This window comes from Topomyia yanbarensis, chromosome 3 (assembly GCF_030247195.1).
Source record: "Topomyia yanbarensis strain Yona2022 chromosome 3, ASM3024719v1, whole genome shotgun sequence".
In the NCBI taxonomy this organism is placed as follows: Eukaryota; Metazoa; Arthropoda; class Insecta; order Diptera; family Culicidae; genus Topomyia; species Topomyia yanbarensis.
In genome coordinates, this window is record NC_080672.1 from 4,461,520 (window position 1) to 4,479,794 (window position 18,275).

At 37.8% G+C, this 18,275-nt stretch overlaps 1 protein-coding gene across 1 annotated transcript in view; it reads right to left on the reverse strand.

Moving 5' to 3' along the window:
• Nucleotides 1-16,742, reverse strand: part of LOC131687156 (alpha-tubulin N-acetyltransferase-like) — an 85,751-nt gene extending 69,009 nt beyond the window's left edge. The window contains exon 1 of the mRNA XM_058971208.1: nucleotides 16,503-16,742. The gene's annotated coding sequence lies outside the window, so the exon portion shown is untranslated. The remainder of the gene's footprint in view (nucleotides 1-16,502) is intronic.
• Between the last annotated feature and the right edge of the window lie 1,533 nt (nucleotides 16,743-18,275).

The window sequence follows — 18,275 nt, forward strand, 5'->3', positions numbered from 1 at the left end:
GAATGGGACAGTCTGTAATTCAGGAAACTAACTGCTTCAAATATTTAGGACTTCACTTAGACCCCACACTCTCCTGGATTGAGCATATAACATCTATAGAGAGAAAAATTGCATCGTTATGTGGGGCTATGCGTAAAGTATGCTCTTTTGTTCCCCAGTATGTACTTCTAAAATTTTATTATGCGCACACTCATTGCTGAACTACCTTGTATCTGTGTGGGGCCGTGCCAGTATTTCGAATCTGAAAAAGCTACAAACGCTTCAAAACAGATGTCTTAAAATTATTTATAACAAACCAATTATGTACCCTACTATTTTATTATACAATAATAATGCCCATAACATTTTACCTTTGCTAGGGTTGACTAACTACCAAACAATAATATACATCCATAATGCTCATAATAATCTAGAATTTACAACAGGCATTCGAGTTCACAGCACTAGACAAGCCAATCATTTATTATACTCCAGAGTATCCACGAACCTTGGTCAAAGACGCATTTCTTTCATCGGACCTAAGTTATTCAACCAGCTTCCTACTGATTTAAAGCAAATAACATGTCGCACTCGTTTCCAAGCAAAATTGAAACTAATTTTAAAAAATAAAATAGGAGAATTTTTAATATAAACTTCGTTGACCACCAATCGAGCTGATTCCTTTAGTTATAATTGGTTAACATTTTTTTTAATAAAAAACAATTGATAAATGCATTTTTTCTAGCAATAAGTAATAAATAAATTTAAATTATTATAAGCTTCCTGCAAAGCTACGATGGGACCCTTAAAAGGATTCTTTTCCGCTGGGTACTCGCCGTAGCTTCTTGTCAAAGTTTGTGTTTTGTCGGTCTCGTATTGTTTTTTTTTGTTCTCAGCGTTTCCGCGATTCGTAACTTTGTTTTGTTGTGCTGACCTTTTTTTTGTACGCTGAGAACTGATGTGTCCACTACCAGGGGGCTCCGTTTGTGAGCTTTTTGGTGTGGGGGTAAGAGGCGGGCTATTAAAAAAAATACAAAAATCATTCTCGATGCTCCCACAAGTAACGATTCCATAGATTCGCCTTTGACAATGATGGAATTTTCAATTGCACTCCTCTCATGCAACAATAATGCTCCGGGTCCTGACAGAATTAAATTCAACTTGGTGAAGAATCTGCCTAGCAAAAAGACGCTTGTTGAATTTATTCAATAAGGTTCTTGAGCAGAACATTGTCCCGCGTGAAACCAGCCTCCGATCATAATTCGTATCGACCGATTGCAATGCTATCCTGCATCAGGAAAATGTTGGAAAAAATTATCCTTCGGCGTCTCGACAATTGGATCGAGGCGAACGGCTTGCTCTCAGATACCCAGTTTGGTTTTCGGAGGGGAAAGGGAAAAAGGAACAAATGGCGTCTGTGTTCTTAGACATAAAAGGAGCATTCGACTCTGTTTTAATCGATGTTCTCTCAGAGAAACTACATCACCAATATTAAATAATTATTTATACAACTTATTGTCAGAAAAGCACATGCATTTTTCATATGGCGATTTGGCAAAATTCAGAATAAGTTACATGGACCTCCCACAAGGTTCTTGTTTAAGCCCCCTTCTCTACAATTTTTACGTGAATGACATTGATAATTGTATTGTCAGCCCATGCACTCTAAGGCAACTTGCAGATGATGGCGTGGTTTCTGTTACAGGACCAAAAGCCATAAATTTACAACAACCATTGCGAGATAGTTTGGATAATTTATCAAGTTAGGCTTTGAAGCTAGGCATCGATTCCTCTACGGAGAAAACAGAGTTGGTTGTTTTTTTTTTCAAGAAAGCGTGATCCAGCTCAGCTTCAGCTTCAGTTGGTTGGTAGAACGATAGCCCAAGTCATGACCTTTAAATATCTCGGAGTTTGGCTCGATTCTAAAGGTACATGGGGAGGCCACATTAGGTATCTGATAAAGAAGTGCCAACAAAGGATAAATTTTCTCCGAACAATAACCGGATCTTGGTGGGGTGCTCATCCAAGTGACGTGATAAGATTGTATCAAACAAACGATACTTTCAGTAATGGAATATGGGTGCTTACGAATCGCCTTAGGTTTCAAGTAATCGACACATACGATGAGTCTTGAAGTACTAGCGGGAGTTCTTCTCTTAAAAGATCTCTCCTCTCGTTTAATTATACGATGTGAGGTTATAAATCCACTGGTAATTAAAAATTTGGAAAGACTTGTCGAGCTTCAAACCCAAACCAGATTCATGACAGTGTACTTCAATCACATGTCACATGAAATAACACCTTCTAGCTTTGTTATGACATGTGTTAATATACTAGATACTCCCGATTCCACTTTATTTTTCGACACGTCCATGCAAGAGGAAATTCGTGGAATCCCGGATCACCTGCGCTCTCTGGAGATCCCTGAAATATTCATAATTAAATACCAACACATTGACAACCATAAAATGTTCCATACTGATGGGTCACGAATCAATGAGGCCACTGGCTTCGGTATTTTCAACATATCGATATCTTTCAAGCTTGCAGAACCTGCCTCTGTTTACACAGCCGAACTAGCAGCAGTTCACTATAGTCTGGAAATCATTGATACTTTACTTCCGAGCCATTATTTCATTCTCACAGACAGTGATGTCCCTATCCTCTGTGCAGTTAAGAGAAATTGAAATTACTCCCCACACTCTGGCAAGCAAAACGAGAGCGCTTCTCTTTCGTTCATATACACCACCGTATTTGATATGTGTAAGCGCACGTTGATGGCAGAGGTAAATTTTCATACACCCAACACTGGAACGAGCTAGAGTGTGGAGAAGAGCTCTTGAAATTCTCTGTGGCGCGCTCAGATAAATTTGCCACAGCGCGCGCCCCAGTGTCGCTGTGGTGTATTCACTGGCGTGGTTTCACTGGCGTGTATTCACTGGCGTGAGATCTTTGGTTTGTTTTCGTCTTACAAGCGGCATTGCGAATGAGATTGATTTAATTTGCACAGGTTGTTGCGTTGTGTTGTGTGGATGGCGGTGGCTTATTTCAAGCTTATATGATTTTTTACTGAAGATTTCATAGTTGCTTGGTAAAGCTTGCGAGTTTATAGAGTGTTGTTACACTACCGTAGGAAACCTGAAGTATTCGAGCCTAGGGGCAAACAAGGAAAACGTTTTACGTATCAATGTATCGGCTGGTATAAACAAAGTTTTATAATGATCTGTAGTATCAGATTAATCGTGTAACAGATGTAAGACGGGATTTGTACATCCACATTAGGAACGGCCTATTATTTGTTCGACTGAATAACTCAATGGTAAGTTAACTTATTTTGATTGCGAATTTGGCGACCCCAAAAAGTAAAGTGATCCATTACAAGTAATGTGCTGGTATTACACACGTTTTCGATTATTATCATACGCAGGCATTGTAATTCTCTCTCACTCACGCGAGAAGAGGCTTATCCGATGTCCAACTTTTCCGAGATAAAGTCCACATAAAACAAGATAACGTTCACGAGAATTCACATTGTTACTTTTTTCTCTGTAGCGCGTTATTAAAAATAATGACGTGCCAATTTAGAAGCGCTTCTATTTGACCGGTACAGTGCTTTCAAGGGGTTACAGCACTGTAGATTTTTAAAACATTTAATTTTTATTTATTGGTTGAATTTTGTTTACTGGTGCTTTAGGATGCTGAAAATGATATTCCAAAAAATGAACCGAGAAAACAATAAATAAATATTCAATTTTTTTCGCAACGCCTCTTATGTATACCTCGAGTATACTGAAAACGTTAACCGTGTTTTTCTCGAAATATTTTTTTTTTTGATCTGGCCGAAAATGTAACTCGAACAAATGATTTTTGATCAGCCTAAAATTTTTACAGCATGTTCAAGATTACTTTCTCCAGCGATGTACGTGGGATTTAATTTTTTCATTGCATAATTTTTTAATATGCAAATTTTGTGTCGATTTTTAACACATTTTTAGCGTTTTTCGACTAAAAAATGTGCCATTTCGCGAAAAATCAAGACATAGAAAAAATCTTACATATGCTGCTTGTTGTCGTTCTAAGAAGTTTAAAAAGCTTTGGTTTTTGACTCTGGATCAAAAATTACGGGACATAGAGCTCCGGCCGTGGACCCCTTCCAAAAAAAAACTCCCCGACGGGAAAGTGCTGCACAACCGCCATCTTGTGACGAAATTACTCGAATAAATCATTTTGTTGTAATAACGTAATGTTATATATCTCATTAACCCTCTGGAAGTCGCGCTTATGGCCCACTGAACGAGCAGCCGCGGATGCTTTAAGACGGGTTCGCTAGATTTTCAGAGCAGCGTGCACTGCCGGAAAGTTAAACAAGATCTCGATTCATCTCATTATTGCGTCAAGATAAATTCCCGAAATATGCCTATTTTTCGTGCTCTATAGTGGTGTAACCCCTCAATAATTAGTTCTGGAATCTTTTGACGGCATTTTTCTTCTGTGCCATCATTTAAATAAATTAGCTGGTTTTCTCTCGAATTTCCATGCGATGGAATAATAAGAGAGAGAATTAAAATTGAAACCTAACATGTTCGGGTACGAGTATAGCAAATAAGTTCAAAATGGCAAATCCACCGTCTTTGCAGTACATACTAAATTGTTCCAAATAACGTTTATCTGTTTACCGTGATTTTATAATTTGTAAAACTTATAATATTAAGTTTATGTATCAGAGAATGTTAGACTAATAATATAGTGCAATAAAAGCAAAATGTTGAAAGTTGTTCTACGTGGCTTATGAACTGCCCTTGAATTTTAATTGCAAATATGGGAAATCGTTCAACGTATCTTTGGTATGTGTGCAAAGAACTAGAATATTTGAGTGAAAATTCTGCTAAAAAATCGATGAAAAGTTCTATGGGCGATGTCAATATATTAAACGAAAGCATTTAATCCCAAAAATGATAAAAAAATGTTAAGATTGTTTATTAACCAATTTATGTATGTGAAACTTCTTGTACCATTACCACTACCATTAATATAGCCATTGCTAATTACGGCTCCTATGGGACATGCAACTATAGATTCATTAGCTCAACTATATATAACTTTCATACTCGGTCATATAAACAACGGGTTGTTAAGAACCGGCCACCATACCAGAATTTGCTTTTTTCCATATATATATTTTGACAACATACCATTCAAGCACCATTTTAATTCTTTCCCATTTTAATTCTGTCGATTGATGAATTTTTTTTATACGATGGCTTCTGAAGAAAGCTTCGTTGACACTAAAGTAGCCTGACGCTTTATCCTATTGAGCTATCGCCATAATATTATAGAACGTAGTTTTTTATATCATGTTAATCTACAGGTTTTTGGAATCTTTGAAAATCCCTCGGAAATCCCCTGTTCGAAGATCGTGCAAGATGTTTTCATAAGGCGAACTTTTTTCTATATTTTCGTTGATATAAAAGTTCGCAAGCGATGATTTTCTTCTTCCGATATTTGCTTTAACCGAATAATGTTCCCAAACATCGGCACTCTTGAAGTTCACTGACGATTTTTTCCGTAGCGATATTTTACATCAGTGAACTTTTTATTAGAAAATCGGTGATGAAAAGATTCTGTTGTGAACATTGATATTTTGATATTTTCCCAACACTACCTTTTTGATAAAACACCTCATTCAAGAAAGTTATAATGAGAAATAATTTATCACACAAAAATCGCTTGTTTAAACTTGAGGATACACCTTACTTGTTACTTGAAAATTTCATAGAGATTGACAGAGATTTCGACAGATACTACCAGATACCTAATATTTTGTTTTGCTGTTGATATTACGTGCAATGAATCCGTGCATTATAATTAGGTCTAAAATACTAACTGACGCAAAAATCTAGAATACGTATAATAAACATTGTTGCTGCTGACCCATTTATAACATCCTTTTATGGAACACAAGATTCATTGTTCATTTAAAATAAGCGTGAACACTAGTGGCCTTTTTTCTTGACCCCGAAACTGAGCCAATTCATTTCGCTAATTGACGCGCAGAATCCCGGTCCTAGCTCCCATGCTCTTGAAACATTCGCTTTCGCCTGCTGTTTAAACGATTTCCACGCAAAATAATAGACAAATCTCGAGTACTTTTTCAAATGGACGTAAGTAACAATGAGAGATTCTCTTTGAGGTCTTTCTCTTCTGTTCATTACTCGGCCATTTCAACATTTACTACTCTATTCTTTGCATAATATTGTAGTAAAAACCGTCGGCTTTCGATATGTACTGGAAAATTAGTACAAAGTGTTGTAATGACGTCGTAATAAACGAAAGAGAAAGTAAACAAAGAGAGGCTCTCAATGTTACTTACGTCCATTTGAAAAAGTACTCGAGAAATAAACAAATGAATAACGGGTGTACGCTCAATTGTGATGTTGTATGTAAATTAATTATCGTAAACCTAATTTTACTGAATATGTCAAGCCTGTCGACGAAACCTACGATTTCGTTTTAAACTTGTAGGATAAAGTTATAATAAAACTATTAATACTTATAACACGAGTTTGCATATCAGGTGCCTCTGGTCATTATAAAACTCTCTAAACGATGATACGTAAAAAGTTTTCCCAATTTGCTCCGAGGACCGAGTACTTTTAGTTTTGCAGGTAGTGTAACAATATTTTATAAACTCGTTCGATTTACCAAGCAACTTGTATGAAATCTTCAGTAGAAAATAATATAAGCTTGAAATAAACCACCACCATCCACACAACATAAGGCAACAACCTGTGCAAATCAAATTAATCTCATTCGCAATGCCGCTTGTAAGACGAAAACAAACCAAAGATCACACGCCAGTGAATGCACGCCAGTGAAACCACGCCAGTGAATACACCACAGCGACACTGGGGCGCGCGCGGTGGTGACTTTATCTGAGCGCGCCACAGAGAATTTAAAGAGCAAGAGAGCACGGTTATCTCGCACCCAACTACCTCAACACCAGCGCACACTTGAAATCGGTCTATACAGCTCCGAAAGAAAGAGCGTTCTGCTTTTTTCTGTGGTGTGTGATCATTGTATCCTCTGTGTAGGCATCACACTTACGCGCCAGTGCATCACTAGGGTGAAATGCCATCACTGCTCACAGATAGCCTCAGCACAATTAAGGCACTACGCTCATTAAAGCTTAATAATCACGCTCCGTTCTTTTTGAAGAAGATACGAGAATACTTGACTAAATTGACAAATAATAAACCTTAGTGTGGATTCCCGCTCATTTAGCCAAAATAAGGGCACTGGACGGTGACATCTATGGAAGACCTATTGCCTTCAATGAATTTTATAGCGCTTCTCGTCAGAGGACGCTTACTAATTGGCAAACATCATGGAAAAATGGAGATCTGAGACGGTGGTTGCACTCAATTATCCCTAAAGTATCAATCAAAGGGTTGGATGTAAGTCGAAACTTCATTCGTGTGATGTCTAGGCTCATGTCCAACCATTATACGTTGAATGCGTATCTCCGCCGTACTGGGATCGCAGAAGATAATCAATGTGCTTGCGAAGAGGGTTACGAAGACATTGAACATGTTGTTTGGTCTTGCACTGAATATCGTGAAGCCAGATCCCAATTAATAGACTCCTTACGAGTTACGAGCCAGAAGAAAACCACCCTATGTACCTGTTCGTGATATCCTCGCTTTACGAGATCTTACATACATGGGCCATATTTATCATTTCCTGAAAACAATAAATATTCAAATATAATTATCCCCACAATGTTTCTAGTTTTTTCCCTTGCTACCCACAAACAATTTAGATTTCTTCGCAGTTAGTTAAGTTAGATAAAACGATATAAATAAAGAAAAAAAAATAAACAAAGATTACAGAAAAACTATCAATAGGTTTACAATGAAATTCAAGAAAATAGAGTATAATTAAAGATATTCAAAATGATGATTATCCTCAGTGTTAGCATTAGAAAGTGATTTTTTTATAACGTGATAGTCTTAAGAACCTTTGTAACATGTTATGTAAAAAAACCCCGGCGTAAAAAAGCTTTTGCAAATGCCGTGTCAAATAAACGTTTTATGAAAAAAAATCAGCATGAGTTACCATATTTTCTATCTACTCAACGAAAGTTGTTTAAATTAAGTTTTACTTGATATATGCAAGATGTAATATAGTAGAAAGCAGGTAACGGAACCCAAAATAAGTCTAAACATAGTAGATATATAAAAAAAACAAGATCTGAAAAATGGTCTGATTTGGGCGCTGGTCCGTTTTAGGCAACCTCAAATTATTTAGCTTGTTGCCGAAGACCTGTGAAAACTCCACCATCAAAGAAGGTGCTTTCGTTTGCGGTATCGTGGGAGGTAGCGACGCGGTAGACCTTGTGTCGGGGCGGTATTCGGACATACCTTCTTGGCGAATTCGAGTATCCCGTGGGTTGAATATTCCACGCATTAGTATTATTTTGGATTCGCATACAACGAGCCGTACCTCGAGGAGTTCGGTGCCATCGATGTTTCTCTTGTTAATCCGTCAACGAACCGGCACCAGTAACTACGTTTCTTGGTTTCCATCAAACTTTTCATTCGCTTTTCTAGCATCGATAACCAGCTGGTAACCCGTCATCTGAGCACTCGTGTACGCGTTTAGTTTGTAACCGGTAATCTGTCTCCGGAGGAAGCTCTTTTGTGGATTCGATTTTTCCGGATATCGTGGCGCGTAGCTTTTTCAATTAATACTTCGTGTGAGGTCATACGAAACATTGATTGTATTCAGTGGCTCTGAACCGTTAGATATAGTGATTACCATAGGCAGATGTTCGCTGCAGTGGGGTTCAAAGATTTCAAGTAGTTTATTAAAATTTTAAAGAAATCGATTTCCGGGATAATGCTTCTTCAATTCCGCTGTTGAATTATGATCAGATCCGTGACCTTGTTCGATGAATTAGCCATCGAAGGATACAATCGCTGAAAGCAAGGGCCATTTTGCAGTCAACTGCATCAAAACTGTTTTTACTGCGGGGAGAAAGCTTATTAGGATGCTTTTAAGAAGGTCAGAAGTATTTAAAGCTGTAAAAACACGGTCCACAATGTCAGAAAATTTAATTAATCCAGTGCTGGTTTCTTCCTCCGACTGAGACATGGGAACACTTGGTGTTTTTGATGTCCCAGGAAGTCTGGTTTCAGGTTTCATAGACGGGAAGCTACTTGCCGCAGTTTTGCACCAGTGCGTCCTCGAGTAGTTATTTTTGGAGGACCTTGAAGAGACACCTTTTGGTCTTTGCAACGAAGCTTATGAGAGGAAATATTCCTTCTTTTTTATTGCTTCTAGGCCCAGCAAGAGACGTTCCCTCCTGAGGTTCATCACAGTCGCCTTTGTCAGTAGCAATTTAGCACAGATGTTCGTAGGGTCCGATAGCTATTTTTAGTATTTCTGCAAAAGATCGCTTAGAACGTCCCTAAAGGAAACACTTGAAACTTCCTCGTGCTGTTTGTACGCGGCACATGTCGGGAGATCATGTGGGTTTCCCGCTGCTTTTCCCAGAGCGAACCTTATTGCTACAATCGGAAGCTGTGTGTCCCAGTTGTTTGAAATTAGTACAGTACATAATCCGCGCCGCAAAAAGGCGAATAGGTAGACGAACCTTATCAAAGAGGAGGTAGTTGGGTAGAGCAGACGAAGATCGCCCGATAAGAATTTGAGTTGACTTTCCGTCAGCTGCGACTGCGATTGGCTGAAGCATGGGGTTTTTAAAACAGCCAGCTCCATGCGTCAGTAGATCCATGCAATTTCAAACTCGAATCGGAGACGACTCCACAAAGTTTAACCCGATTTGCTGATATATATACTCTGTACTCGTACGTAAAAGACCCGTAGCCAGCAATACTATTTGCCTGGTTTAAGCTATTTACCACCACCCGAAGCTTATCAGGGCATATTTTCGATATTTCTGTCACGACCGAATACCGTTCTGTCGGAACTCGAGAAATGTTCGATAAATTGACACTTTTTGTCTTTGATCAGGAAGAAGATCACGTAAGGCCTGGTGGACGAGCATGGATATACCTTGAACCGGGGAGCCGATTTTGTTTCGACATCCATCCCACCTTGAGGTGAACTACTGTCAGGGGAAGTCGTTTTTGCACGGGCCTAGTGTACGTTAAAAGGAAAACCAACAAATGTAAAAGTAATATAATAGTTGTACCTATGTTGAATAATGGTATCCAGGTAGCTCACAAAAGACGAAACACCGCTGTAACCGCTCTGCTGGTCGACTAACGGCTAACGCGCACACGGACTGGAAAGATCGGCGTCTCCCTCCGGGAGTCACCGTACGAATGAAATTGAGCGTTTGTTGGTAGAAACAATGTGTATTGACAATTGCAAATTTCGACTTATTCAGTTCCTTCATATACGGAATGAAAATCTTATCCAATTCGAAAATCGATTCCACTTAGATAATCTCATCAACAAGAACAACATGGAGCACTTTGTTAAACATGAATACGTTAAGGTTATCTAGTGAATGCTTGTGGCATAGCTACATAATTTGCCAACGATGCTCGGGCGGGAAGTACGCGGTTCTATGCCTCCCTTCGTGACTCTGAAACACGGATCCCGCATCCTCAGACCATGCTATTCACTAAAATAACATGAAAAAATGAAAGTCGATTGCTAGTCTCACTAGGAGTTTTTCTCCAAATTTTAACCAAATCAAACATGCTTAGATACGGAATCAACGTGCGTCAAATTTGTATAGAATTTTTTGACAATTTAAATAGAGAAAGCCTACTAGCTTGCTTTTTCAGAGCTATTGTGTGGATCAGATTATCACTATGAATAAAAAAATAATTTTATAGTCTACAACTTTGATGAAGACTGAAACTCAAGTTCAGCCAATTTAAGAGAAGCTATTAAACTTTTAATGAAGTGATGATCAGTGTTGCTTGGGAAATTCATAAGAATCGACTACTGATTCCCTAACATACGCTATGAATGGTTAGGAATTAGTGATTGATTTCCACAAACTTTATTTTTTTACAAAAACATGGTTGGGTTTAGCTAAATAGTATGTGTGAAAGTATTTTAGTATATAATATGAGCCATCTTTTCGATATAAATTTTTAGTACCAAATTTCACTGAATGGAGTGCAACTGAACATGATGACCGTATAATTCGTAGTTGCTACTCCGTGATTAATCAGAACAAACGAAATTGCACAGAGAATCAACAAATGGGGCTTGGGATGTACACGATTCGAGAGTTCTATACTTTGAAATGACAATAACGGCACCGGTCACGTCCTTACAATCATCGGGGAAGAGAAGGAATGTTAGTGTAACAAACGTTGTTATGGAAACCGCGTGTCTCTAGACATTTGTCGATATACCTATGTTAAGGATCCGTAATACAAGCATAATTTATCGTGCATAAACTTTAGAATTATTATTAATGACTTTATGTATTAGTTTCTTTCTCCGCGGCCGATTGAGTTTTATGTAATAATCATTCGCACGTATTGCTATGCGATCTGAGGCACATTTTAAATGGTATAAAATAAGCACAACCAAAAACCTGAAACGCACATTGCAGCTTATTTCATGTTATCAGGACGTTTTGGGAGCATAAGCTAATCAAGCGGAGTAACGGTAGCGGTAGGAAACGAGGCGCTGCATCATCAGGAAAGTTATTGACTATTTCGAGTCAAGCTTCAATTTATTTTGAGTAAAATCAATGAAATGTTTTGTACAACACGTAACCAAAGTTCGAAAGGCACCAAGCAGAAGCGGTAACCAGAACACGGTGGCAATACTTGCACAATGACGGTGTACATAAAATGGAAGAAGCTGATGTCGAAATTCGCTACAAAATCTTTGCTTGGCAAGCGATCCGCAGTTGTGGCAAATTTTCAGTTCTTCATAACGTGTGCGACCGTGATCGGACAAATCTATATGGAAGTCTCCAAAAATGACTACTGGACTTCTTGAGGTCTCACGAAGACTCGATAATTTCTCGGCCAGATTTCGCATTTTTCAGTATGCTGTTTTGGACGGGTACAACATCAATAACGTTATTTTCGTACTACTAACCGCCCTATCAAAAACATGTTAGGCCAATTCTCCAAAAATGTTTTAGCGTAAAAGCGTCGACTCTTCTTTTATCCTAAAACTTATCGATAAAGTCAAGGCAAATGAACGGCATTTGTTGACCAATACTGCGTGTACAATTTTTAATTCGATTGATCATAATATTTTTGCCAGTTATCACAAGCAGAAAATTCTTGTGCTGCAGATCACTTACTTCAAATTCAGCTATGCCTTGGTAAATTCAAAACTTCAGTTCACGGTCAAATGACGAACACAAATTTTCAGCGATATATTTTCCGAGCTTCAGTGAAACAAACGTCACTTCTACTGAGATCTCGGTAAAAGATTTGTTTGCTGTGTGTTCGATTGTGTAAAACTCGGTAAAAGCTGAGATTCAGTAGAACAAAATTAAGAGTGTAAGTCTCATGGTTTATGTTATGAAATACATTCGTTTCATGGCATTACCGTGTTTAGATCGTAAATAAAATTTATATTTACAAGTTAAATTAGATAGATTATCATAGTGCAACGTCAGGACAGTTGTAGTGGGGTCGTCAAATGAATCGTCGACCTTTTTTGGGTAGCATAGTGTGAATTTCTAGAAAAGCGACATTCTTTTAGGTTTAGAGTCAACATAAGAGTACTCCAAAATACTCATGAATGGTCCTTAGTCTTCTTAAAATTGCAAAAGGTTAACCAAGTTTGATAGTTACTGATATAAAATGGCATCAATGTTAAGAAAATCAGACTTAATTATTAACAACCATGCGAATCGTTTAAAGTTTTTATGGAGTATGCACGAAAACATTTTTACTAGTCTGGATAGCATTTAATGGATAAAATCCACCTTACTCCACGATTCCTTTTTCTTGACGGAGGTACTCTTCATCCTCAAACAACGTCTTACAACTATGAAGGTCAGATTACGCCGACATAGCGTGATTGGTAAGTCCATTAGACTGTTTGTTCGATCGGTCAGAAATGTTAATAATTTTTTATGTTCCTTATATTATGGTTCCCACGGGATGGCACGGGATAATTTTTTGTTCATCCTACACTGCAGAAGTTTATACCTGTTTAATTATAGGGGTTCTTTAGCTCCGTAGTGCCCAAGGACCCCGAGTAGTCGTAAGACAGCCCTGATCATGTGAATGATTTCATTTTTCCATAAGGAATGACACAGACATTATCATAGTTATTGGTTAATAAGAGATCCAAGTAATAATTATTACTATATTGTTTTTTTAATTGACTCCTAGCAATACAATTTTCTCAAGCATAGGTATATTGTAATGTTTCGTTTTCCCTAGCAACTGGAAGTAGAATGATTCCATTTTCGTAGTCAGGAGTGAAATTTAAGTTGCCCCGTTTGAAATCACCGTAAAAAGGAACTTCAAACTCCGTAGAAGAAATTCTATCTATTTTTTCATACGTTGATTAGAGGGCTGGAGTCGGAGAAAAATGCCTCAATGCATTTTGGGTTTCATTAGCGATATATGATTTAACACATACATGCGCTAGTATTTTGTATGGGGAAACAATAAATTCAAAATTGTATATTGATGAAACTGCGATTAAAGCTCCACCACCTGACATTCTTTGGGTTACATTATTAACGGATCGTAGCAGCCATGCACGCCTTCAGACAAGAAGTTTTGGGGTGAAAATAAATCTATACTTTTATAAATTAGTTAATGATCTGCATGGCAATTCTGGGTATTGAAGTCAGAAATGCCAGTTTATGTATCAAATGTGTAGTGAATGCTTTAAGAATTGTATCTTTCTCGTGATGAAATCAGTTTGCAGATTTTCGCTAATTTTGCATTGGTCGAACAGCGGTCAGCATGACAAGTGTATTCCATTTCTAATCAACGTCGAATTCTCTACACAATCATGGTTTATGACTGTAATAAGCAGCCGAAAGAATACATGTACTTGAGTGAGGACGTTTCATGTTATAATCTTGTTTTATATGTTAACTGATCGAAATAAAAATTATATAGGAAAGGTAAAAGTAAACAGGCAATGCAAAAAATGTCATTCTGAAAGAACGCTAGGTGAAAATTAATTTCAACAGCTTGCTTTGCTTAAAATTGAAACGACCAAATATGCTGCAGATAATTCTTTCGCATGTGCTATGCCAAACATGGAAGAATTGTTTTAGACATGCTGCGATCAGTATTTCTTTTATTTTAAGCGTTTTAAACGCATTCTTATGTACTTTTGGCTGGAGGTTGAACCTCAACTTCGATTCCAAATTAAATTCTAGAGTCAAGTCATCTCATGGTATTTTTTATTCCTTTGTTATTTGCTTTTTTTATATTGCGCCAATTTTTTGTTATCCTCTTTAGTTGCTTCCCAAAATGTTGAAACATTCTTGCTTATCCATTTGTTCTACAATTTGTTCTATAATTCAGAATTATAGAGCCGTGGTCGACATTTGCCAAGACATGATTAATTTCAGAATTAAAGGTATGTGTTAGGTCAAATGTAGTTATTCTATTGTCGTATGTGACTACCTCATCTTCAACGCGTTTTCGTGGTACTTAAACGCGGTAGTTTTATCGAAAAAAGGCATTTTGTGCTATATCGTTAGTTTTTTTTTTTGATGCAAAAACGTTAGTTTTATCTTCAAGTGGTTAAATTTTCTGATTATTTACGCCATTTAATATTAATACAGCAGGATCTTCGAAATATAGCACGGGTATGTTCTAATCCGGCTGTGTTTAAGTGTGGTAGTCTCCCGTATTCTATTGTTCACAGATAATACGTTTTGTATACAATACAATGATCGACAGTCACGCGAGCGAATAAACAGATTAAACCGCACTGCTTGGCGTTTGAGTATCAACAGATGTTGTAAAAAGATTCAACTTGGACACCAATTTGAACCTAGCGATTTAGAGGATAAGACACATCTCATAAACCATTCTTCCGTATGTTCGGACAACAGCCAGGAAGGATTGCTTGTGTTCAGTAAGATCGTAGCACTAGCCTTGCAATTGTCCTGTACACTACGAATCGGCTGCGAAGTCTGTCGAACCGGAAGGTCAAATAAAACAACGAAATGTTATATCATACTTTGCTTTGGGAATAGAGCAGAACCTTTGTACTCAGCCCAATTCAGAACTCGATCTCTTAATCGATTCTTAGAGAACAGGATAGTTACAGAATCAGTAAAACAATCCTACTGTAACTTCAAAGAAAAATTGTGCCTTTTCCATTTCTTCTTTATGCATTTAATCAATCCGTAGAAATTTCGTAGAAATAAATAAGCAGATTTTTTGTACTTATATGTTTAAGATGTTACGTTTATTGCATTATCTTAACACATCTCATGCACATCCGCTAAACATTTTTCAAATTAAATAATCGTGACCAGTTTGAATAATTGCAGATAATGTTTGTACTGCATCACCACGGATTATAGTGCACTGTTATTAGCAATTACACTCTCACATAATTATACCACCATCAATGTGTCGAGGGAGAAAGCATCCCGCGGTTGTCATCATGCCGTGAAAGCTCTAGACAAGGGTGACATGTACTTTTGATTAATTGTTTTTTACAGTAATACGAGAGACCACAAATAAAAATCCAACAATCAAATGAAAATAGTGCTAGCAACAATTAGCGGTAAACTTTTAGCAACTTTAAGAGCCATTTCGCTTAGTAAACGTAGCACTCAACGGAAACATCCCACACACAGTCGGCCAAAGCGCAGCAGACCAGTTAACTGAGCTTCATCCAAATCGGGAAAGTTGAAGGTCCTTCCGGTCGAAGAGACTCGGCTCGGCATATTGCTATTCATGGTCCTCCTAGTTGATCTAGTAGCTCGAGAAACTTCGCATGGCAACGAATTAAAAAAAAACACACACATTCCGTACATGGAAAACACTCACGCATTAAGAATAAACTCCAAAACCGGTGTCGTTTCGACGGCGATGGGAGCGAAACTGTAGGATTTTAGCTGCTCCCCTTTCTTGCGAGTTGTATCAACCATTAGACTGGGGAGCAGTTTGGGGGAAAAATCGATAACCTATCAGCAGTACAATCGTGCGCTGGATAATTTTTCCGTGTGGTTTTGGAGATGAGAAAATGAGGAAAACAATTTTCCTATCACAGCATCCCACGTCTTCGCCTTCCGTAGGGCATTATTAACTAAGCCGGCGGCCGAGTGCTCAGACATGTCTATCGATTTTAGAGGAGTGTTTCCTTGAAGACATTAAATCGAACAGAATATTTGTCACCTTTTTGACAAGTTTTTTTTCGTTCGATACAGAAAGCAAGCCATGAGTAGGTGGATTTTCCAAAGCAGGGTTTGACGCTTTGTCAGTTCTGTTTGTAACTTTTTTCACGTGTATGGCGTTAAAATGCAGTACCTTGACACTACTAAAAATAACAGGTTTGTCGCAGTTACTTACAGTTTCCACCAATGGTGTTAATCAGTGATGTCCGAGTGGTAATGAAACAAAAAGATAGTTGCTATAGAGACCAGACACGCTGCAGCGATCAGTTGTTTAGCCAAATATACTAGACACTAGAAGGTACACTGTGTATTGCACACACAAATACTCATTGAATTACTCCAGAGAAAAAACTTCCCGACGGTGTACTTTCAATAATAGATCTGTACGTTCCACGGTTTTCGACTAGACTGACTTCTTGAGGGCCGACGGGAATGACGGTCTCTCATGCGCTGGTGCGCCACAGGCGAGAGACTGCGAGAGCGGTTGCACACGAGGCGTGTGAGTCTGACGCGTATCGCTATGTGCACTCTTTGGAGAAAGAGAGAATAACGCTAAAATGTCTAAAAATGTATCCAAACAATCCGTTACCGTTACGGCACGTCAAATGATAAAGAACAATTTATGGTACAGGCGTAGCCACCGTTAGCAAATTTAAAAAGTGGTTCAACAATCACATGTCGTTATCACATGTCCAAAAATGATCTACTGGCTATAGATTCATCAATATTATGTCCGATCAAAGTAGGCAAATCATAGCCAATGTGTTTTGATAGTGTTTGAAATGGGTTCAACCCATGAAAAGACCATCGCCATGGTCCGTAAGATCCCATTCAAAACCCATATTTAAGTGTATTTATGGATTTTGAGCCCATTCTATGGTTTGAGATGGTTGTATGGTGTTTGAATTCAAGAGAATTTGCTCGGGAAGCGAGCATCTGTTTTCAATACCTCTTTTGTGAAACCTGTGACCCTTGGCGTGGTTCAAGGCTTATTTCGTATGGTAGTTGGCCACATTTTGTGTGGTCAAAAAGTATAGTTTGTGTAACTTGTAACTTATATGCCGTCATAATTTCTATTTGAATTCATGACGTTTATTTATTTATTTATTTATCGGGATTTGTATAGTTCACAGACGATTAAAAAAAATGGAATCATGTTTCTGACAAGAGTTGTTGACGTTATCGCGTTAAAGAATCGGAGACTCCTACTAGCAAGTTTTGAAAAATTATTAATTATTGATGAAGTCTGACCACTAATTGTATGATGCATATCGTTGGATATTGATGTGAAATACATGTTTTATGTAAAATAATTTGTATTTGTTTCAGATTTTTTTTTTTATTTTAACGCTGTTCAAAACCAAAAAATTGTTCATAAATTATCATAATTTTTGGTACTTTTTGATAATTGTGAGGAATAATACAAATGAAGTTAGCATGGCAAAGTTTGAATAACTAATTCTCAACGCTATTAACAAACTGCTTACAGTTACATTTTTTCCACTGCAAAGAAATATTTGCTGCGTCATCTATTGCAGCTTGGAGGTTTGTCGGGTCTGTTTTCTAACATAGTATCGAACACATCCATGTTATTGTCGCTACTGTTGTCTTTGTGCTTACGGTCAGATATTTTTGTTGTTCTTGCAGGCAGAGTCGGAAAATGTTTTTTTTTTCATTTGCCAAAATCAGGCGAAACTGACGAAAGAACGAAGCTTCTTTCCATACCACTAGCACTTTGCGAAATAGAAAATGAGAAAACGGGCAAGGACAAAGCATGCATGTAGCAGAGCGTTTTTGTTATTCTCTCCGCACGCTTGTTTTCGCTTTGAGATTTAGAATGATATTGGTAACTTTGATATTGAACTTACTGCTGGGGAAACGAAAATACACTACCAATGATATTTATTTGTTGATGCTCGATTCTGTAGATTTGCGAGCTAATGATAGT